We start from the raw sequence: 23633 nt of genomic DNA, 5'->3' as shown, positions 1-23633 counted from the left end.
TTATCGTCCTCCATTTCATCAGATTCTCAAAAGTCTATTAAAGAAAAGGCAAAGGGGCTGTCTTTATGAAGAGTATCCTGAATCAGGGTTGCTTGGGGGATTCTTTTCCAGAGCCAGTGTTGTCTGAGACTCAGTGTGGAGGGGTGCTTCATGTTCTATTTCTGTCTGTACTGCTGGATAAAAACTCCTTGAAGACAAGAACACGGCCGTACATCTGACAGACTATGACAAAATAATGTTTTATGAGGAAAGTAAAGAAGACAAAAAGGGAGTGAAGTGTGGTATATTTTATCAGTAAGACCAGGCTTTAAAATCTCCAGAGGTCCTAGAAAGGCCACTGTGTATTCTTAATGCTTCTTGCTCTCCTGGAGTCAGCTACGCAGAGTATGTTTAGGATCAGGGATGGTAGACACGAGTTGTGAGAAAAAAAAACAATTCAGAGTCCTTTCACATCTTGGAGACAGGACTCCAAAACTCCACAGGGGCATAAAACATAATGACACAATCCTAGAAATAGTGTGTGCCAGGAGTTTGTTCATAGAGAAGGACGAAGGCTTGGCTCCTACGTAAGTTCCGAGACCTCCACCTGGACCACAAGTGAAAGCAAAGCAAGAAGTAGCCAGGGTCCATATTCCCGGGAGATGAGGGATGGTGACAGCATGGTTTTAAGACTGGAAAATTGAGAGCAGAAGCCAGGGATGGCGCAATATGCTCTCTTCTCCACATGCCCCCGGTACCCCAGTTCTGGCTTCTAAAGTTATTTTCAACCTTCCCTCCTCGCTGAACCTTCACTGAGCCCATGACAGGTGGGAACATTTTCACCAGTGCAGTAACTGCCCTAACAAGTATTATGATCCTGGCTTCAACAATGCTGCAAGAATAATCAAAAGGGGTCCCTGGGGCATTCCTATGTCTAGACAGAGGATTCATAGATGTGGGGAGATATTTTTAAAGAGTCTCTGACACATAAGAGGTGAATGATGGGTGCTTTAGGGCCTCTAAATTGTACCCCCCTCCCAGATGAATCCGTCCAGGATTCGCTCTTAAAAGAAAGAGTCTTTTGAATGTACTCCTGGACTTGGGGTGTTCACAAAAGAGATCACCCTTCTTTCATAGATATGCAGCCATACACTCCAGTCTCCTAGAGAGTGCTCTCTGAAGTGACTGCAAACTTAAAGCTGTCACCAGATGATGCTGGGTTTCTGAAGAGAGAGAGAGATGCCTGCGAACTCTAAACAGCCTAAATAATTCACTAGGCAGAGAGAGTCCCTGAGGTGCACAGACTCAGCAGAGTTCCCTTCCCATTCCAACCACAGGAGCTTGAGGGGAGAGAGGTGATACAGTGAGGATCATTAGGAACAGGGGCTACTTACTCTCTTCGGATCAGATTTTGATCTTGATAAAGGGCAGAAACAACCTACCTCATTTTTATCTTTTAGCCATCTGGAGACCAGCTTTGCAGTCAGTGCTGAGAATAGGCAAGGAGTTTATCCTTTTAACCAAAGGAACTCACATCCCAGAACAAAGGACTACCACCACCACAATTCTGCCATTCAGCAACAGAGAATTTAGAGAGTGTTGTTCAAGGTTGAGGGGTTAATTAAACACTAAGAGTTCTCTGTGAGCAGCAGTGATTTATTTTCTGTGGAGCTTCGATCTATTCTGGGTTTTTAGTAAATTGCACGTGTTGCAGAAACACACCAGAGCCCAAGAGAAGCAAAAGCAAAGGCAGACTAGATGCTATGGGGACTTTTCTTACTCGCCAAGCAGCCTTTGAAACATGTCAGTACCACCTTTCCATCCCCCCAGTCCCTGCCCAAATAACCATGGAATAACCAAGTTATAACCATGGAATGCTGTGGCCTAATGGAGAGAGAGTAAATGTTGAGACAGAGAGTGTTGGCTGTTGACTAAAGAGAAACCATCCCAGGAGATGCCAGGCAAGCCCCTGGGATAGGCAGTGCTGGTGGTCTGCCTGGCAACCATCCTCTCCTCTCTTTTATCAGAAGACCATGAGATTTGGAAATATTAAGGAAAAAAAAGAAAATTTCCAGCTGTTTTCAGAAGAATAATCACAAGCGCTTGCACACACACACACACACACACACACACACACATCCCTAAAGATGCCAACTCTACAAATCTGTGACCTTGTTTGCTTTTTCCAGTTCTTCCTTCATTCCTTCTGAAGCTGAAATAGGATGCTGCAGGACCAGAACCAGAACACATGTGTGGGAACAAAATCCCATACTAGTACAGGATCAGCAGAATTATAGGAGCTGCTTGAGTGTTAATGGTGTCCTGTGCCCAAAGCCAGAACTTCTCCCCAAGTCTTTTCTCCCCCAAAACATCCCCAAGACTGTGATCCTTTCTCTTACTTTTTTTGATTATAGGGGGCTCCTGAGTCAGGCATAGATTCACATCTACTCTGTGCTGGAGATACTTTAATGTCTCTGTCTTCTCATCAGAGTTCCTTTCCCTGCTAAAGAAGCCAGTCACCACAGACCTCCTGCAGCTTTGTTGAATCCCTGCATTACCTCCCTCTTCCTTCTGCTAGAGGGCATGACAAGACCTCGGCCATAACTGTTGCAGTATTGAAAATTAGTTAAACCATGTGTTTATGGGTTCAAGAAGTTGAGGGCACACCCCAACTTGATACTTTTAGGCCAAGGGATGGAGCCAATTTCTTATCATTTCTGAACCTTAGTTACCTCATACTTAAAAGAAGGTTGATGGTTATCCATACGTAATTTGTAATGGTTGAAAAGTAAATACTAGGGCTGCAATTAAATTCCCTGACAAAAGTAACCTAAAGCAGAAAAGGACTTATTTTGGCTTACAGTTCCAGGGGACACAGTCCATCGTGGTGGGAATGCCATAGTGGGGCCAAGCACGGGGCCAGCTGACTGCATTATATTGCATCAACAGTCCCAAAACAGAAAAAGAGCAGGCAGTGGGGCCAAGCTCTAAAATCTCAAGGCCCACCCCCAGTGAGCCTCAGTTGCAAAATATAAGGTAAAATAAACTATGAATCCACAGGCAAACGGAAGGTTATATTAAGTTTTATAAAAGGTGCACAAAAGAGTATAGAATTCAGATCAGCAAAGGCAACCGCAAAGAACTATGCCTTGAAATGGACTTCGGAAGGCAGGTAAAACTTGAATGCATGAGAAGTGGATGGGGAGGCAGTCCAGCCAGGAGGAGATATGTCAAGAATGTCAGAGGTGGAAACTGCATATCAGTTTTGTGGGATCAAGAGCTAAAATTTATCTAATCTAAATGGAGGTCAGTCTCTGTGTTCAGAGAAGGCTGGGCTTCCATCCTTTCTGTGTCTCATTCTCGATAACTGAAGGTCAGTAAATGGCCAGCCCTTCTGGGAAAATGGAAGGCAGCTGGAGAGAGAAAATAATCCGTGTAGCCTAGAACCTTAAGAATTTGCTGGATTTTCTATGAAAACCATTGATCCATTGTAAATCGCTCCATTGGTAAATGGATCGTGTGTGTGTGTGTGTGTGTGTGTGTGTGTGTGTGTATGTGTGTGTGTATAGGTATGTACATGTATAGTCTATATAATATAGATTTTTAACATATATATTCTGCACATATATAAACACAACTTTATACATGCAATATGAAAACATACACATAGGTACAAACATTTTAAATATATATTTGTATTTCATTAGCAAGGTTAGAGGAAATTTTAAATTTCATTATTTCACTACCATTTTAAATATGTTTTTATAATCAGAAAATAAATAAAATTTTCAGTAAGTAGAAAAGAGAGCTAAAAATTCATAAACTCTGACTTTTCCCCGGTTTTTCTTAATTTTTTAGTATTCAATTGCACAGTCTTTTTACAAGAAGCCCAATCTTAGAATAAGCAGAGCACTGAAAACAAAACTAAAGTGACACTTCGTTCTTGTTGATGTTTAGTTCAGGGAAAATACAGAAATGGAAGTAATGTTAGCTACATAAGAGTTTACCAATCTGAGCCCAGGGGTCTTTTCTGGGACTGATACTCTAACCAAGGACCCTTCCTGGAGATAACCTAGAACCCCTGGTCAGATGTAGCCCAGGGCAGCTCAGTCTTTAAATGGACTCCCTAATAAGGGGAACAGGGGCTGTCTCTGACATGAACTCAGTGGCTGGATCTTTGACCACCTCCCCCTGATGGGGTGGGGAGCAGCCTTATCAGGCCACAGAGGAAAACAATGCAGCTAGTCCTGATGAGACCTGATAAGCTAGAGTCAGTTGGAAGGAGAGAGGGCCCTCGGTGGACAGGGGAAGGGGCATGGGAGGAGAAGAGGGAGAGTGGGCAGGAGGGCGGGTGGCTACAGCTGGAATACAAGGTGAACAAATTGTAATAAATAATTTTTAAAAGTGAAAAAAAAGAAACATACAGAAAAAAAAATTTAAAAGATCATATAATACTAAGAACTCTTTAACTGTATTTTCCAAGCGGATCCACGGAATCTTTTAAATCCCAGTTTAGCAATTCTCAAAGATCCCTGCCACCTCCAGAGTAACAACTCAAGGAGAGACATGGTCAAGTTTTATTTATGCTACTATTTCTTCACCCTCACCCTTACCCCTGTCCACAGTCGGGTCATTTCTGTCTCCTTGGTGATGGAGCGGAGGCGCATGAGCTGACTTCCTCGTTGCCTAGCATCCTTGCCCACCTCTGGCAACACACCTGCACATTGCTTTACCTGCCGCTTGAAACATCGCTGTTTATCAGGGTCATTTTCCAGGGTGTTATTCATTGCTTGTCTTGAAAGAATATCAGTGCATTAGAGACAAACCAGATAAGGAGCCACACCACAAATACTTCCTGAGGAAGAATTTAGCATTATGATAAACGAAGAATGAAGCCCCCGGAGGTCTTCAGCAAGGCAGTAACACCATCTGCTTAAGTAGGACATCGTTTCCGTTCGGTACAGAACTAACTGGAGTGAAACACAGAAAAAGCAGCAGAGCAGCCTGGACACAGTGGTCTAAAGTAAAGCTACAAATGTCACGTGGACACATGAACCATAATTTACATTGAATTCGTTTCTTTCTGGGTCACTGTGACAAAACAACTCACTAAAACAATTTAAAGGAGAGAGACTGGCTTTGATTCATGGTTTCAGAGAAAGGTCAGTCCAGCCTCATGGGGAAGATGGCAGATCTATTCATTGTACTAGGAGGTGGCGGCTTGTCTGCATGACACAGTGAAGGAAGCAGAAAATACAGACGGAATGAAGGGAAGTTATGAAGTACTAAGTCCCTAGTCACAGTAACCAACTTCTATGCTTTAAGACCCTATCTCTCAAGTTCTCAGTAGCCTTCAAAAACATCAAGGCAGTCTGGGGAACCAAACACATCAAACATGAGAACTTGGGAACTTCCAGATTCAATTCATAACACGTGTGAAAAAACTTGATGCTGCTTCTATTTTTAAAGCCCAAAGCAGACCCAGTTCCTCTCTCTCTCTCTCTCTCTCTCTCTCTCTCCCTGCTTCCTGTGGAACATGATGGAAAACTCTCAGCTGCTCCTCCAGCACCATGCCTGTCTGCTTCACACCAAGATGACAATGGACTAACCCTAGCAATTCCCCCCCCCCCATTTATAAGAAGAGTTGCCTTTTCTTCACAGCAATAGACAGTAACCAAGAGAGAAGTCGCATCCTGCTTGGGAAAATAAGGCAACAATGGTCTTACCAATATATGACTCCTGTAAACTACAATACTATCTGGTTAGGCATCATGTTCCTAGTAATGCAACTATTATTAGAGTAACCAACCACTATCAAATTAAATCTGATGCCTAGTCCATGAAAAAGAGTGTGTTCCTGATACTAAATTCACTAAAAAAAACCAAACAAACAAACAAATAAAAAAACATACCTAAGAATTTTATAGACCATAGGTGTAGCCTCAACTACTGTTTTTTTTTAAGCTAAATTGACATTGCACCAAGTTGCAACCTAAATGTTTATGTTTATACCCATATACAAATCCTATTCTCCTTCTCAGTCAAAGAAGCTTCTCTTTGCAATGAACTTTGGTTTGTATAAAAAGTCATGGCTCTTCAAGATGTGTAGAATAAATAATATTTTATTCTTTAACCCTAAATAAGACTCTTCTATGAATCAGGATACATTACAGAAAGAACACAAAAGCAGAAGACATAGCAATGTGAAATGTTACATTCAGCATAATGTTAACATTAAAAATATAATCCCTAAACAGCTGTGGTTGCTGCATTAGGCCTGTCCAAGACGGAGCCTGCCAACAGTGAGTCATGGATGGGAGAAGGGGTCTTAAGATCCCTATCCTTCCCACTGAATAATTCGCAGTTGATAGATCCTAGGGGGAAAGGATAGTCATTGCATTCAATTGTGCCTTCAGCGAGCCCACGAGGCTTTAACAGGTCGTTCCAAACTTGTGGCCACACAGATAGTTCTTGCAGAAATCAGAGGCTCATAAAAGCCAAAGCCAAAAATGCATCAATGTGCAAAAGGTACCTGAAGGGAAGATATGGGGTCACAGGGATAGGAGGGGAATGAAACAAGTGAAGGTTAGAGGGCACAGAATGAAATATATACATGTACTAAATTATCAAACAACAAATACAATAAAACTATACATATGATGGATATACACACTTATACACACTTGTAATTACATAGCAAGTTTCCGCTTACTGTCATCAAATGACCTTTGAACTTTGTTTTATATATTTTTTCCTGTAAAATTATTTTTCTCATATATTCTAAAAGTTGCTTTTGATAGACACATTCTGCTGAATGGATGTACATTACTTCATTTAAGTAACTTCATATTATAGCAATTTCTATATTTTATTGTTGAAGGTAATAGTTTCAAAAATATCTAGCCATGAGATTATTGAGCATGGCTCTAAGTTTTCTTTGAGTTTTTTTTTTTTCTTTAAGTTTGTTTGTTTGTTTGTTTGTTTGAAGAAGTAGAAACCCTACAAAGTTGCAAATCCTTTTGTATATTGTGATTTAAAACATGAACCTGTTTCTAAAACACTTGTCTTAACTTGTACCTACAAAAGTAAGAGGTTTTACTACACTGCTGTTACAGAATACATTTCTCAAGGTAATAACCAAGATATTGTAGACATTTTAGTTAAAACTTATTTGATAATTAGCAAAGATAAATCAGCTGGCTATTCATGTTTGTGGGTTGTGAATCAAGTAGGTCAACTAATAGTGGACACAAAATAATTGGAAAATATGTATTAAACATTTTTTAATTACCTAAATGATGAAGCAACTGCTTCCATAGACTTTTATTGTATTGAGTATTATGAGTAATCGAATGATTATGTAAAACATATAGAAAGAAAAAACACACAAAAAAAAGAGTTTGTTTTGTATTGGTCAACTACTCCTGGGCATGGTGCTTGTCCTGGAGTGTGACCACATGAGACTTCATTGGATAAAAGTTTTTGGCTTTTTGTTTGTTTATTTGTTTGTTTGCCCTTCCCAGAAGCTATCAGTTGAAGATAGTTTCTTGGATAGGGGTGGGATCCTATGTCCATTTCCTCCTCCAATGCTAGGACCTTTCTGGCTTGAACCTGTTCAGGTCTTGTGCACACTGCCATAGTCTCTGTGAGTCCATCTGCACATCCATCCTAGTGTGTCTGGAAGAGTTTCCTTGGAGTCATTCATTGTCTCTGGCTCTTACAATCATTCCATCTCTTCTTCAGCACAGAAAATCTGATCCTTGTTTCAGTTTGCCTTTTTCTTTTATTCGCCTTATTGGTTTTTTTGTTTGTTTTTGTAAGTTCTCTTTTAAATGAGAAAGAGACTATAAAAGTGAGAAGGTGAGGAGGTATGAAGGATCTCAGAGGAAATAGAGGAAAACATGATCAAAATCTATTAAAATTTAATTGTAACATAAAAGCAAAACATAAGGAAGCCTTGTATTTGATAATTAACCAGGCTAACTCAGCTGGCTTTCCATATCTGTGGGTTCTGCATTGATGGGGTCAATTCATACTGTATCAACTATATAATGCTACATCCACTGTGTGAGGCTGTTGGGCGTCTGAGGATCTTGGCATGTAGCCAAGAAGTCTACTTTACATCTACACTAGGACAGAGTGGTAAGGTTGTAATGGTTTCTTACTCCAGGCTTCCCAAGACCATAGATCTGTTGTTTGAGTCATTTCTTAGATCTGTGTGTGAGCTCATCTGCTGCTCTCTAACACACGAGACAACACTTTAAGGGCTGCAAATAAAAGTGAGAGCTCTGAAAGTTGGTCCGTCGTGCCATCTGCTTATGAAACATAGTGTTTAGCAAATGGTTCTGGAACACTGGCCGAGCTCACGCTGCTCCCTCTTTAAAGCTCTTAGCAATCAGAGTTTGTGGTTCTCTAGTGAAAGAAGGAGGCATACACTGCCAGGCAAGCTGTTTTCATGAGAGTGCTACATCTCGAAGAGTCATGCTACAGAAACCACATGCTTTGGGGCATTACCATGAGTCAGGGAAGTCGCCCCAGCTTCGTGTACAGACTCTCTGGGATAAAAACACGCCTTGTTAGCTGAAGGAAGAAAGGCATCATGCTCACCTTTTGTTTGTGGCATCAAAATGCAAGAATTTAGAAAGAGCCTTCTAGGTTACTGGGTGTAAAAGTTGAAAAGCTGTTGCAAAGTAAGTGAACAAATCTTTGATTCTCTTCTCCAAAGTTTAGTCTTCAGCTCTCATTAATTCTACCGGTGAGTGTGGCTTTTAGTTTTATGCTGCACAGCACAGATGAAGGCAGAAATGGGGCTGGTAGCCTGTCTTTTTCTTTTAATGAATAGAAAAAAAGGTGAACCCATCCTTCACAACCATTTTTGCTCATTAGAGTCTATGATCTCACTAAACATGAAGCATCTGAAGCAGTGTAATTGAATTCCTTCATGCAATAAGGAATCGTGAGTCTCGGATCCTAGCTACAGCAGTAAGTTAGAAGTGATGCCAGGCCCCTGGTGTTTATTCCTTATGCCCTTAGCGCTCATTCAACCTCTCCAGAAAGGCAAAATTTAAGCAACATTGCACATCAAGTCACATTATGAGAAACTCACTGTGCTGGAATTATGTGAACCGTTCATTCTCAGGGGGGAATACAATAAAGTCTCGAATGGATGAAGCCTTAAGCAAGGATAAAAAAGAAGAAAGATCCTATTCACAGGGATCCTTCTATGTCTTGCATTCTCTATTTATACACCACACATTTCATAGAGATTAATTCTCATAACAATCGTTCGGCTGGCTTTTCTTTTGTCTTTTTAAAAATTAAGTCTCCACCTTGTACCACAGAGCATCCTAGAACTCTCTGTGTAGCTCAGCCTGGCTTCAGACTCATGGCAATCCTTCTGCCTCAGCTTCTCAAGCACTGAAATTGCAAGCATGAGTCACCACACCCAGCTACATATAAGCTTTTCTTTTTTTCAACCATGCTATCTGTTTTATTTTTTATAAATAAATGCATACATGGAAAGATAAGGATTATTATTACTAAGTTATTTATTTTACTTTTCTTTTCTCTTTATGTTCTTTTCTCCTATATTGCAATATATATTTTCTCCTAGATGCAGTTCCCCCTTGCTTCCCTTCCTCAACTTTCCCCCCTCCCCTCAGAAAAGAGCAGGTCTCCCTAGGATATCGACCAAATATGGTATAACAAGCGACAATGAGACCAGGCACATACATTGAGGCTGGACAAGGTAACCCACAAGTAGGCAAAAGAGTCAGGAATAGCCCCTGCTTCCACTGTTAGGATTTCCACAAGAACACCAAGCTCTTCAGCCATGACATATATGCAGAGGACCTAGGGCAGACCCCTATGGGTTCCCTGATCTCGAAAGTTCCCATGAGTCCTGGTCAAGTGATTCTGTGGGCCATCCTCTCATGTTATGTCCATCACTCCTCTGATTCCTCCAATCCTCCTCCTCTCCCTCCTCCACAGGACTCTCTGAGCTCCCTCCGTTTGTCTGTGGGACTCTGCATCTGCTTCCATCTGTTACTGGATGAAGTCTCTCTGGTCACTCTAATGATGATTCTGCTAGGAACCCACTCCAGCACATTCTGCAGGCAAGACAAACTATAAGGTCAATGGTTTTGTGACTGGTTTAGTATCCCCGTCCCTCTACTTGAAGCCTTGCCTGGTTACTGACGATGGCTAGTTAAGGCCCTGTGTTCCCCATTACTAGGAGTCTTCGCTAGGTTTACTCTCATAGATCCCATGGAGTTTCTATTGCAGTCATTTCTCCCAGTATTTTCTCTACCCTCCCCTGATTCCTCCTGTTTCCAACCCCACAGACCCCCAGTCCACCTGCAAAATCTATTCTATTTTCCCTTCCCTGGGAGATCCTTGTATTCCCTTAAGCTTATCTTGTTATTTATTCTCTCTAGGTCTGTGGGTTGTAACATTATTATTCTTTACCTTACAGTTAGTATCCACTTTTAAGTGAGTGCATACCATGTTTTTGTTTTTTTGTTTGTTTGTTTGTTTGTTTTTTCTAGATCTGTGTAACCTCACTTGTAGGTGATAGCTTTTTAAACTGTACTTTATTGGGGGTTTCTTTTTTAAGTTATTATTTATTTATTGCAATTTACTCACTTTGTATCCCAGCTGTAACCCCCTCCCTTGTCCCCTTCCAACCCTGCCCTCCCTGCCTCTTCTCCTTCCGTTCCCCTCCCCCAGTCCACTGATAGGGGAGGTCCTCCTCTCCTTCTGTCTGACCCTAGCCTATAAGGTCTCATCAAGACTATCTTGTCTTCCTCTGTGGCCTGGTAAGGCTGTGCCCCGCCACCCAGGGGGAAGTGATCAGAGATCCAGCCACTGAGTTCATGTCAGACACAGTCCCTATTCCCCTTACTAGGACACCTTCTTGGAGACTGAGCTGCCATGGGCTACATCTGTGCAGGGGTTCTAGGTTATCTTTATGTATGGTCCTTGGTTGGAGTATCAGTCTCACAAAAGTCCCCTGTTCCCAGATTTTTTGGTTATGTTGCTCTCCTTTGAAGTTCCTGTCCCCTCCAGATCTTTCTATCTCCCCCCCCCTTCTTTCATGAGATTCCCTGCACTCTGCCCAAAGTTTGGCTATGATTCTCAGCATCTCCTTCGATACACCACTGGGAAGAGTTGTTCAGAGACCCTCTGTGGTAGGCTCCTGTCCTGTTGCCTGTCTTCTCCATCTTCCGATGTCTATCCCATTTGCCTTTGTCAATGGGGATTGATCATCTTACTCAGGGTCCTCCTTCTTGCTTAGCTTCTTTAGGTATACAGATTTCAGAATGATTATCCTATATTATATGTCTAATATCCACTTATAAGTGAGTATATACCATGTATGTCTTTCTGCTTCTGGGTCACCTCACTCAGGATGATCTTTTCTAATTCCCACCATTTTTTTGCAAATTTCATGATATCCTTGCTTTTAATTGCTGAGTATTATTCCATTGTGTAAATGTACAATTTCTGTAGCTGTTCCTCAGTTGGGGTTATTTCCAGATTCTGGCTAGTGCTAATAAAGCTGCTACCAACATAGTTGGTCACTGTCATCAAAACAAAATGACAGTCTACTGACTGGAAAAGGGTCTTCACCAACCCTATATCTGACAGAGGGCTAATATCCAGAATATATAAAGAACTCAAGAAGTTAAACAACAACAAATCAAGTATTCCACTTAAAAACTGTTGTACAGAGCTACACAGAGAATTCTCAATAAAGGAATATCGAATGGCAGAGAAACACTTAAAGAAATGTTAGACATTTTTACTCATCAGGGAAATGCAAATTGAAACAACCCTGAGATTTCACCTTACACCCATCAGAATGGCTAAGATCAAAAACTCAAGTGACATCACATGCTGGAGAGGATGTGGAAAAAGGGGAACCCTCCTCAATTACTGGTGGGAATGTAAACTTGTACAACCACTTTGGAAATCAATCTGGTGCTTTCTCAGAAAATTAGGAATAGTGTTACCTCAAGATCCAGCTATACCACTCCTAGGCATATATCCAAAATATGCTCATGTACACAACAAGGACATTTGCTCAACCATGTTTGTAGCAGTTTTATTTGTGGGTTTCTTAAAGCCTCTACCTCCCTTTTAAACTTCCAACCCTAGGTAGGAGAGAAAGAAAGTTAGAAGAAAAGGGGAATGTAGACCTTTTTACTTCTTCCCTCTGGGTAAGGTCATCGGGTTCTTTTGGGGGCAACACCAATCTCAGCCACCAGGATACCAGCAGTCCAAGTAATCAGCATATCAGAAAACAAGCAAATGCAGCAAGCAGTCCTCCATCTGCCTCTTTCAAGCCACCACACATTCTCCCTTGGATCTCGTATTTATATCTGTCAGAGTCCTCAGAATTCAACTAACTCCAGCTGGCAAAGATCATGACCCTGCTTGAGACAGTTATTAGCTGTGGACAAACTAACAGACAAACTAAAATCCCACTCTTGGGATTAAAACAAAGACATCTTTACATAACACAACTGAGTTTTTAAAGAAACCAAAACTTCCATTACTTTTCCCCATTTTATTTAAAAAAAATGTTTTTTTCTCTGACATTAAGAAACTATGTACAAGATGAATAAATATGAGAATCATCAGGTAAGAATTGCAATTCCAGGATCCAGTCCATTTGTATTTGGCAATCTTGGAGAAAATATGCCACTATCTATCCTACCTTGGTGAGGTCTAAGTTCTGTACTTAAACCACTTTCTTATCATATCTGGTATTTATCAACCTAAAAACATCTGTCTAGACCTAGAACATCTTTTTAGGCATAAATAATTGTCTTAAGCTTAATTGTATTAAGACTATGACTATCTAGTCTTTAACCCCATCAGAGACTTGAGAAGGAAATAATATTACCTAAGCGTATAGGAAGGATAAAGTACTAGAGAAATGACTGAGACAGTTGACTGCCTGAACAGTCACCAGAGGTTTCTCTGTGTCATCAGGGCATCCAGTCTTCAGCCTACTGGCCCAGAATATCTGAAAGACTCTTTTATAGAGCAGAAATTTTGAATTTCTGGCCTATCTAGTCTCTGCAAAATTAGACAGTCAATTTCCCACTCCCCTGCTTGTCAACAGTCATGCAGGATGATTTTTTTTCTAGTTCAATCCATTTGCCTGCAGATTTCATGATGCAATTGTCTTTAACAGCTGAGTAATGCTTCACTGTGTAAATGTATCACATTTTTAAAATCCATTCTTCAGTTGAGGGGCATATAGGTTGTTTCTAATTTCTGGATTATGAATGAAGCTGCTATGAACATAGTTGAGCAAGCAGCCTTGTAATCTGCTTGAGTTTCCTTTGGGAATATGCCTAGGAGTAGTATAGCTGGGTCTTGGGGTACATTGGTTTTTAGTTTTCTGAGAAACTGCCATATTGACTTCCAAAGGGGCTATACAAGTTTATACTCCCACCAGCAGTGAAGAAGTGTTCCCTTTGCTTCACATGCATGAAGCAGCATGAGCTGTCATAAACTTTTCTTGATGGAAAAAGTGTTTCCAAGAAATTGTGTTTGTTCTGTTGGAGGTGGTGGTGGTGTTTTGTTTTTTGTTTGGTTGGTTTTGGTTTTGTTGTTGTTGTTGTTGTTTGTGAGACAATGTTTCTCTGTGTAGGCTTTGCTGTCCTTTACTCACTTTATAGACCAGGCTGGCCTTGAACTGGCCTTGAACTGCCTCTGCCTCCCTCAGTGCTGGGATTTTGTTCCACGCAGCTAAACTGGCTCCAAGAAATTTAAAAGCAGCCCTAAGAACCCATAGTCAGAAGTGAGAATAACTTGAAAGGAAGTTAAGACTTAAAAGTTTGTGCTGTTTTATCATCTATTCATATTTTGGGTTTCGGAGTCCTGCAGAAAATTATTTTTTACTTGAAGAAGAAGAGAGAAAAGCTTGAAGAAAAAAAAAAACTCACCTTGAGCCAGCCTCATCTCAAAGTGGGGTGGAGGATGCTTAAAATATTTATTTCAACTCCTCTAAAGACAACAACAGGCACAAAAGCCAAGGGTCTCAACTCAGTCTTTCTTAAATGTGTCTGAGATAAGGCTATGTCTAAGAGAGTGAAGAAGCAGGATAGGGCCGGAAAAGCTAAACATAGATGTGGAATATGATTCCCTGGCTGACACATAACTTCAGCTTCCACACGTGTCTGGAGTCATTTTTGGATGCTTAAGGACTCCCATGAGCCTCTGCAGCAGAGACCATCTGAAGCATGGGTAGGCCATCTTCACTGAGTCACATTAAAATTTATGTCTCAAAGAATCATGAGTTTTTTTTTTCTTCCCTTAGCTTTACAGCCATACTTCTTTAGGCATAAGTTTAAGTGTGGTTGTTCCCTCATTCTCCTTTCCTAAAATTCTAAGGAGACACATTTGATAAGACTTAGCCTACCTTATACCCTGGGATTGTTTCCTCAAATCAGACTTGGAAATGGGATGCTGTCCTTCAAGTTTCATGGCCCAGGAGCTGCTTGTGTCCTGATGGAAACAAAAAGATGAAAGCTTTTTGAAAAAAAAAAAATTAAGAGCCATCACATCTGGTTCCCCCAACCTACAACTTCCCAAGTCCTCTCTTTCTGAAGTTGGATTAGGGAAGGTCTTACATTCCAATCCTGTTTTTCAATATATTCCTCTAGTGCTTAATACCTAGAAAAGCTTTTCACTAACTCCTGAAAGAAAGCATAGAGTTCCAATTCATCACATGAGGAAACTGTGGGCTCAAAAAATTTAATGTAGCTGCTCAGGGCACATAGGCAGACTCTAAGCCAGGACTTCTAACTCTCACTCCAAATGCCTTCCCTCTATCCCCAAGGGAATGTGGGCCCTGGAACTGATTTTTTTTTTCTAGATGGGGATAATAAAGTCAAAAGTCAAAGAAAGACAATGATACGTATCATCCAGAGTCCAGACATCAAGGGCAGGCAGAATGTGCCTCTGTAGTGATGTTTCATCTCTGACTATAGATCTAAACTATTGACTGGGTAAACTGTGGCCTTATAGTTTAAAAACAACAACAAAAATGTATTTGTCCTTTTGTCTTAGTTAGGGTTTTTATTACAATGATAAAGCACCATGACCCAAAGCAACTTAGGGAAGAAAGCATTTATTTCAGCTCACAGTTCCAAAGCACAATGCATGACTGAGGGATTTCAGGGCAGTAATTCAAAACAAGACAGGAACCTGGAGGCAGGGGCTGATGCAGAGGCCATAGAGGAGTGCTATGATCAAGCTTACTGGCTTGATCAGCCTGCTCTCTCATACATCTTCAGAACCTACTGTCCTGGAGTAGTATCACCCACAATGGGTTGGGCTCTCTCACATCATTAATTTTAAAAACGTCCTACAGTCTTTTCTACATCCTGATCTTAGTAAGGCATTTTACCCATCCAAGTTTCCATCTCTCAGATGAAGTTAGCTTGTGTCAAGTTGACATAAAACTAACCAACCCGCACATCCTCTCACTAACTCCATCTCAGTAATGAGTAAGAATCTATTTTAAAAGAAAGTTGTTAAAATGGACATTTATCTGTCCTTTTTAGTAAAAGGTCTCAACAGTAAGACAAAAGCCTTGTGGTACATCCAAGAAACTACAGAATAGAACAATTGGCAATTTTTACATAGCATTATCACTTTAATATTCACGTTGATTTCAGCTTTCATTCTGTCTTAGTTTCAAGGTTACAGAACGTACTTTTTTTACTGAAAGATTGTGTGTTTGTGTGTGTGTGTGTGAGAGAGAGAGAGAGATGTCTGTGGTTTGTCAGGAATGTATGCTATAAACTTAAAGACCCTGTCCTTCACAACATGTTACCATGTTTATCCAGAGTCTCTTTTATTTTTGTAGGTACTTGTTAGGCTACTTTTTAATTTCTGAACTTAGAGCACTTTCCTTTTGGCAGTTAAATAGCGTTTTGTAAATAACCGTTTCCTAACTGTGCTTTCAGATTCAAAACAGCATTGTTGTCGGTAGTTCTAAAGCTCTCTGCTTTGTCTACTCACCTCACAGTTCACAACAGAGGAGCAAAGCAAGTTCTCCCTTTTCCCACTTATTTGTTCCACAAATGATAGTAAAGAAATTCTACAAACTAGGAATTGTGCTAAGTTCCTGCCATTAAGAAAGTATCAAGGAAGACCCCTCTCACCCTCTCAAGTGTCCTGTCCAAACCAACTTGGACATCACAGAGACCCATCATTCATCCTAACCACATACCTTAAGGGGAAAATTCACAGAACGGAGACAATAACAATGGTAATTCTCTGTCCTTGAACAGCATAGAGGACACGGGGTTTGGGCTGGTATCTGGAGGTGTGCACTGGCTATTTTTTGGTTCAACTTGAAATAAGCTAGAGTCATCTGGGAAGAGGAAACTATTGAGAAAATGCTTCTATCAAATTGGCTATAGGGAAGTCTGCAGGGCACTTTCTTCATCAATGATTGATAAGGGATGTTGGGAGATGGTCCTGGGAAGCATAAAACAGCAGGCTGAGAAGCTGTGGAAAACAAGCCATTAAGAATAGTTCCTCCGAGCTCCCTGTTCCAGTCCCTCCCTGTATGCTCCTGCCTTAGCGTCTCATGACGGTGTGCTGTAATATGTGCAGCAAATAAGGTCGCTTTTGTGTGAGTGTTTATCACACAGTAGAAAGAAGACCAGAACATGACCCGAGCTTTAGGTCTGGTTTTGCCAGTTCAGTTTTGTGAAAATTAACTAACTAAGCCACTGGGATCTCTGGTGTGTTGGGGTGGTTCAAGGCATTCAAGCTGGTGTCAGAAGCAAGAGAGCATGTAGGCAAACCTTTAAAGAGAGAAAAGTCCATAGGGACCCTTTATTGATTTGACCAAAAGCGAATCTGAATTTGCCACTTCTCTTCCTGTTTCTTCCATCTGTCCTGAATGAAGGGTTTTGCACAGCACAGAAAGCATCAGATTGGAAAGGAATGAGGAATACTTAAAGAAACTTTTAACAGAGTTTTACAAGGAATTAAGTTACTGCCACCAACTTGCCTGAATCACTTGGAAAAGCAAACATTACTGTAAATATCAAGTTATATTCACACTGTTTTCAACATCCACAGCAGATATTTATTGTACAATATTGCTCGACTGTTTCCAGTAAATTATTACAATAACACACACATACGTGCATAAACACATACAAGCATATATACACACATACATACAGGTATGCATGCATTTATCTGAGTCAGGGGCAAGGACAAATACAAAATTTAAGATTAAAGTTAAGTATTAGCTAAGGTTGTAAGAGTTGATTACATGAGAAATCCAAGGCAAGTAAAGTTGGTTGTTACATTGTTCTCTTAAAAGCAGGATAAACAAGGAGGCCAAGTATACAGTAGAATCTGAGATTTAAATGACCTCTTGGTACATTATTAATCTGGTTAGGAAATCAAGCAATAGTCCAGTCTCTCAGAATGTAAGAGATATTTTCATAACATGTTTCACCACTACGTTTGAAAATGTGGGGAGGTAAATGAGCCAATCTCTACATTTTTCTCCAGGTCTTAAATTCTACAACAAAAAGCAAGGTAGCACTTCCTTCAGTTTCTGACAAGAAAGAAAGGATGAAATTAAAAAAATAAAATTACAGGGAGCTGTAAGATGTAGTTCAATTTGCTGAGAGCGTAATGGAATGTGGAATTGTTCTGAAAGACTAAGGCCAGCCTGCTTTAAGATGTCTCAAAACACACCCTGCCAACACAATGACAATGTCTTGGAAAACAATTAAGAAGGTAAAGGAAGGGAGCAGAGAGATGAAAGAAACTTTTCTTTCTGTATCATGGCCTAGAACTTGAGTAGTGCCCAGAAAATAAACCTCCCCTTTTGCTCCTTAAGCAGAATCATAAAAAAATAAAATAAAATAAAATCCTTGCAGAATAGATTTGCATACTGTTCGGGGTAATAAATTTACAAATAAGCTCACTCCCATGACTACAGCCTTAAGAAATCAAACATGTTTGCTCTTTCTACAGCTCACCTGCATGCTAAGGAGACTCAGGAGTGAGTCATATGTCAACATAAGGAGCAGGCTGAGTGACAAAGCAATCGAATAGAAAGAAAACATTTTTGGAGCAAAGTGGTAACAGCTGCAATAAGGCATGAGATAAATTGTGCAGGATCATTCTGCTCAGGAGACCCATGTGAGGAAGAGAAATGTGCAGCAGGAGTAACATAAGCTTCCACGGTGCTCAAGTCCTTGGACTGAGGGAAAGTCCCTGAGCCATGGAGGAGAGGATGGGAGAAGCTAGGTGGGACCAGGATACCCAAGTGCCTTTGCAGGCACGTGGGGATTTTGATCATCCAGGCAGCACACAAAGAGAACCAGGGAGTCACAGAAGAGTTATAACATAAGATTTCCACGTCATTTTTACTCTTCCCAAACTTCAGTGTTCTTCCTAAAAAAGCTGCACTGTGGACCCCGACTCAGCTGCCGAATAGGTTCACAGGAGACTCGTGAACTGGCTCCAAGAAGCAGAGAGCAGAAATATTAAAGGTAGATGTCCAAAAATATATCCTCAAGTGAAGACAGCTGTGAAATAAAGCAGAGGTCTGGGGGCTCTGACTCTAAGTAAATCTATTCTCCAGTGTGTGAAACGCAGTTAACCTGGAGCACAGCAGCATGACGCTGCGCCTTAATGGGATTGAATTCAAGTTTAAACAAACATCAGGGTGGTTAGAGTTTTAAAGTACACTCAGAGAATTCAGACCTATGACTCCCCTGCTTACAATATCTCAGACACCTTACCCATAAGCTATATTTCATATCTGCTATGTCAACTTCTGGACTTTTCTATTTGCGAAACGGCCAGCACTGAATAGGGATGAAACTCCACTAAACCTTAACAGAGATGTATGAAGCACACTGGGATTTGTGGGTAAAATGAAACCATGTTTAAAAAAAAAAAAAAACACAAACTAGTTTTCAGGAAGCTAGGGTTTTCTTCCTGTCCTCTGCTCAGCCAGGGTATTTTAAAGTAGCATGCATTGAAACAGCATGGAAAGGTGTTGTGGGACCACAAACGGACGACTCAGCCAAGCTTCCATCCTGTCCACAAGCTCCATGGGACTGAATGAAGGGGCCTGCATTAAAGACACCTGGAAACACAGCAAACTGGCAGCTAATGGGAAAATGAGAGCTTGGAAGCCCGTTGCACTGCTATTTACATGTGCTAGGTTTTCCATTTTACAAAGTGTTCTGTGGAAACTTGACGTTTTCCATACAAGGAAAGTTTACAAGGAAAGAGTGTCATTTGACTTAATACCTCACCAGCTACAAAGTGGCTGGATACCCAGGTTTTATGAGCTCAAAGGACACAATCAATTCTGATTCCTTCTTTCTTAACACAGAGGGATCGCTGGCATATGGGGATTGCGTATCACTCAAGAGAGTATGCAAATGTAGCCATGGAACTCTCTATAGACTTGTAATCATAATTGAGCAAGTCCTAGTCTATACATGCTGGACTCTCCTGCAGCAAAGAGAGCACAAAAAAAGAATGATGTGTTCCCCTCAGAGCACATTGTGTGGGGAGGAAAAGAAAAGGAAGTAAATATATTTATTATGTACTGACTGAATGGTAGACACTGGGCCAGTTAGTTCACATATTTTTCATTACACCCCGAGGAGTGAGTTTTATAGTTTCCATTTAATAGATCCCATTTTATAGCAGAGGAAACCAAGGATCAGAGTTGAGAGACATTTCCGTCAGAAGGTAGAAAGCCAAGATTTAAAACAAGTGGGATTAATGTCAAAACCTCTGATTTTCCTCTACATCATGCTGCCTTATCACGTGTGTGTCTGAGTGTAACAGATTAAAAATGTTTTCTCACTTCCAGCATCACCTATCCTGAAGCCCAGGGTCAGTGGCTGGATGTGGGCCTTGACCTAAGGGTTGGAAGCTGTAACTAGCGATAAGAGGAAATCCTGGGTAGAGAAGGAGACAGATATGATCTCCCCCCCACCCATGAGGCCAGAAGTTGGGCCCCTCTGTGAATAAGAAAACCAAACTGCAGTGAGTAGCCCATCTCTCTATCACGCTTCTAGCCGCTAACACTCCTAATTTAAACAGTAACTGCCCACCACAGTTGAGCGTTTATAGTGGAGTACACGTCAAAGAGGAGGGAATCCCTTCCTTTACAGAGCTAAGCATTTTTCTTCAGGCAATGGTGACCGCTTGGTAGACCAACGACGACTCTGGCTACTGGCTGGTAGGAGACTGTTTTCTTCCGAGAAGCAGGAGGGAAAATAATTATATGAAGCTTCAGAACTCAGCGTACAATCACTAGCTGTGCCTGAATAAGTACAAAGGACTGATGTGCTCTCGGTGAGTATTTCCCTATCCAATCCTGTCACTTGTTTTGCCCACACGATATTATATTGATCAATAATGCAAAACGGAAAAGTGAGCCAGTAATCTCCATGGAGTAAATGATTGTTTTTCTGAAAGCCGTCAGCCAGTTAATACTACCTTCTGTTATGCTCTCGAAACATCAAAGGCCCAACCCAAGAGGAAGTTTGTCTCAGGCACAGTCAAATGAAGATGAGATAAGGCTTTCTCCACTTGGGACTCCAGGTTCATTCTACTTTGTGGTTCCTGATTGTGGATTTCTCTGGACCAAATCCATTGAGTTCAGGTGGAGGAAGGAGGCAGAGTATGAGGAGATACACGGGGTGACTAAGCATCTAGTAGCTAAAATGTCCCTTTAGTTTCACATGCCCAATCTACCTGCAAAGCGTGCTAGTTTGGATGTGAAGGAGGGAATTGATATCATACAGTTGTCTTATTCTTGATGTAGGATATATGCACACTCCCTGCCTGGCCAAGGGATTCATCAGGATCTTGCACGCTCATGAAGCCTGGAGTGTCTCACGATGCCCTTTCTGCAGGCCCAGACATCATTCCTCTTGTTCTGGCAAACTATGAGCTAAAATGACAATCTACCCTTATCTCACCTGATGCCTAATGTTGAAGCAGGAAAACGATAAAAAAGAGTCACAGGCTTCATCAAAATACTGAAGGCATGGCAGCAGCTTCCATCACAGCTATGGCAACTCTGGGAAGGTGCTGGGAGAATCCTATTGCAAGCAGGGGAGTAGCTGTTATCATGCCCCGACTCTGCGTTCTGTAGGAAGCCCACTGTCCATCAACCTAAGGGTCCTTCCGGGACAAGCCTTCTTGTCCATTTTCTTCTTTTCAGGTTCTGAAACGGTCTTACGGAGACTCCCTTTGAGGCTGTATAGTTTGAAGACTGCCTAGCTAATAGAAGTTTGGAAGACCGCTATAGATGTAAGACTTTCACTGGCAGGAGCTTTTGTAGCCACTGGCACAGGGAGCCCTCTGTATCTATTTCTGTAAGTTCTACCTTGCTGGGTTCAATCACTGAACCCTATCCCTAAACAACTACTTACATAGAAGTGTCTTTGTGTTAGATGTTGTGAGCAGTCTAGACATGACTCAACTAGACGGGGAGGTGTGTACAGGTTATATGCAACTGCTGCCCTTCTTCCACAAGAGGTATGCGCTTGATTGAAGTTGGATGTTGCCTTCACTGAGATGGTTGAAGACTCTCAAGCAGCACGGTGGTTTCCTCAGTAACTTAGAAACAGTCCCCATCTTCATTTCTGTGCCCATAGACTTCTTTCTTTTAAGCTTTTAGAAGGTAATTGCTTTTTCCAATTTGAGCAGAAATGAGTTCCCTGGAACTCAGGGCTGCCACTGGTAAAACCTCACCCAGAGAAGCTGGAGGAGGCGGCTTCTGGAAAAGGGTGACTTCATACGTCTCTGGGATTCCCTCCCTCAATGCACGGGCACTGCCTCAAGGCCTTCTGTGGGACACCCCTACCCTGAGCAATTGTTGTCTGTATCATTCTTGCTCTTCGGCTTTCTTATTCCAGCACTTTCAGTGTTCCTGGTGTTTTTTCATTATGGCTTTATAGAAAGTTCTTTTTTTTATAGAAAGTTCTTTCCAGAACTCCTATTCCAACCTTGATCATGGCTGCCACTGACAATCAATACTGTCAATCTACATCACCCTGAAGCTTTCTAACCACTTTCTAGAGCCAGCACATGTGGTCCACCCTCTCGCTTCTCACAGGGAGCCCCCCATCACTTCTCACAAGTGGCAACTTTGTACTAATTTGTTGCTGTGTATGACAAGAATCATGGTCTTCCCTGCCTCTGAGTCAATGTTTGTGCCCTTAGCCATCTAATCACTTCTTACGACAAAATTCGTCTTCATCAATTTCCTATTTGTCGGTCACGACAGAGGCAGTAATGAGTTTCTTTCTCAACTCACAGGAGGCTTATCCTAGTCTAACTACTCACTCCCAGTCGCTGGCTGAGAGAGGGCGTTCTGCCATTACATGTCTCCATGATTCTATGTCCTCATGATTGTACTGCCTTCTCACAGTCAGTGTTCAGAAGGAGCTCGTGTGCAAGAGAAACAGTGGGTGCTTTAAAAAGCAATCCTTCCTGCTCTTATCCCATTGATGACAGACATCTCAACAATAGGATGGAGCCCTGAGGATACATGTATATCAGAGCAGCTGGACTCTCTCCTCCTGTAGAAATTCGAGAAGGGCTTGGTTTGTAGCAGGACTGTGTCGAGTCATTTCTATTCCTAGTGTCCAGTCTACCACTCTCTTCCCATGTTCTATGATAAAGAGTACCTTTCCCCTCATCCCACGATTGCCGTCACCATCTCCATCTCTCAGGGAGCATCTTAACCAATTATACGTGGGGAGTAAGTGCATGGGCTTCCTACGTCTCCCCTCAGAGATTAGCTTATAGATCCCTCTTACCTTGGAAGGTTGTTAGCATCATAGGGTCAGGGCAGATAAAAGCAGCATCATGGAGGCAAAGCTCTGGGAACATAAAACATGTTTTATGTTTGACCCTAGTTTGTGGCTCTTAACATTGATTGGAAGCCTCCAGCCTTCTGCCCTGAACTACTTCCTACCAGTACAGAAAAATATTGTCTCCCTACAATAGTGTGTAGCCCAAATGCTGCTTTAACAAATGAAACCAACCTGTCCCTCGTTCAGAACGGAACTCTGACTACCCAGGAAGCATCGTTTTACAAGGTTCACATGAAAAACAAAAATCCTACATAATATTCCCAAAACTCAGCATGTTAGAAGGTATTGTTTCATTTCATAGTTTGCCAGAAAGCAACTTGCCTAATAGCTAGGGATTTGGTGAGGCTGCACATGACTCCTACAGGTCCTAAGCCATTGCCATACAGTAAGTTGCTATGGATGTGAGCTTTAAAATGGGAAGAGTAGCATCCTTTCATTCTTGTTTCTTTGGCCAGGTTTGAAGAAAAGCTGATTATCCAGTATGCCAAGGTGTACTGCTTTGCTCAAATAAATGGCCATGCCCTTTTGCTTGCTTCTATGCTGTCAAAACACGTGTACTTCCCTTGGGTCTTTTAAAAAGAGCATTATGCTTTTGTGTGCTTTTGATTCTAGGCTTGCACCATAGATCACTGCCTCCATTTTGTGTATCCTATAACCATGTGCAAAAGACTCATCAGGGATGCTTTGTAAATTGTGAATTCCTGTCCTCAACTAACTAGATCAGAATCTTTACTA

This window comes from Meriones unguiculatus, chromosome 1 (genome assembly GCF_030254825.1).
Source record: "Meriones unguiculatus strain TT.TT164.6M chromosome 1, Bangor_MerUng_6.1, whole genome shotgun sequence".
In the NCBI taxonomy this organism is placed as follows: domain Eukaryota; kingdom Metazoa; phylum Chordata; class Mammalia; order Rodentia; family Muridae; genus Meriones; species Meriones unguiculatus.
This window is presented reverse-complemented; position numbering follows the sequence as displayed.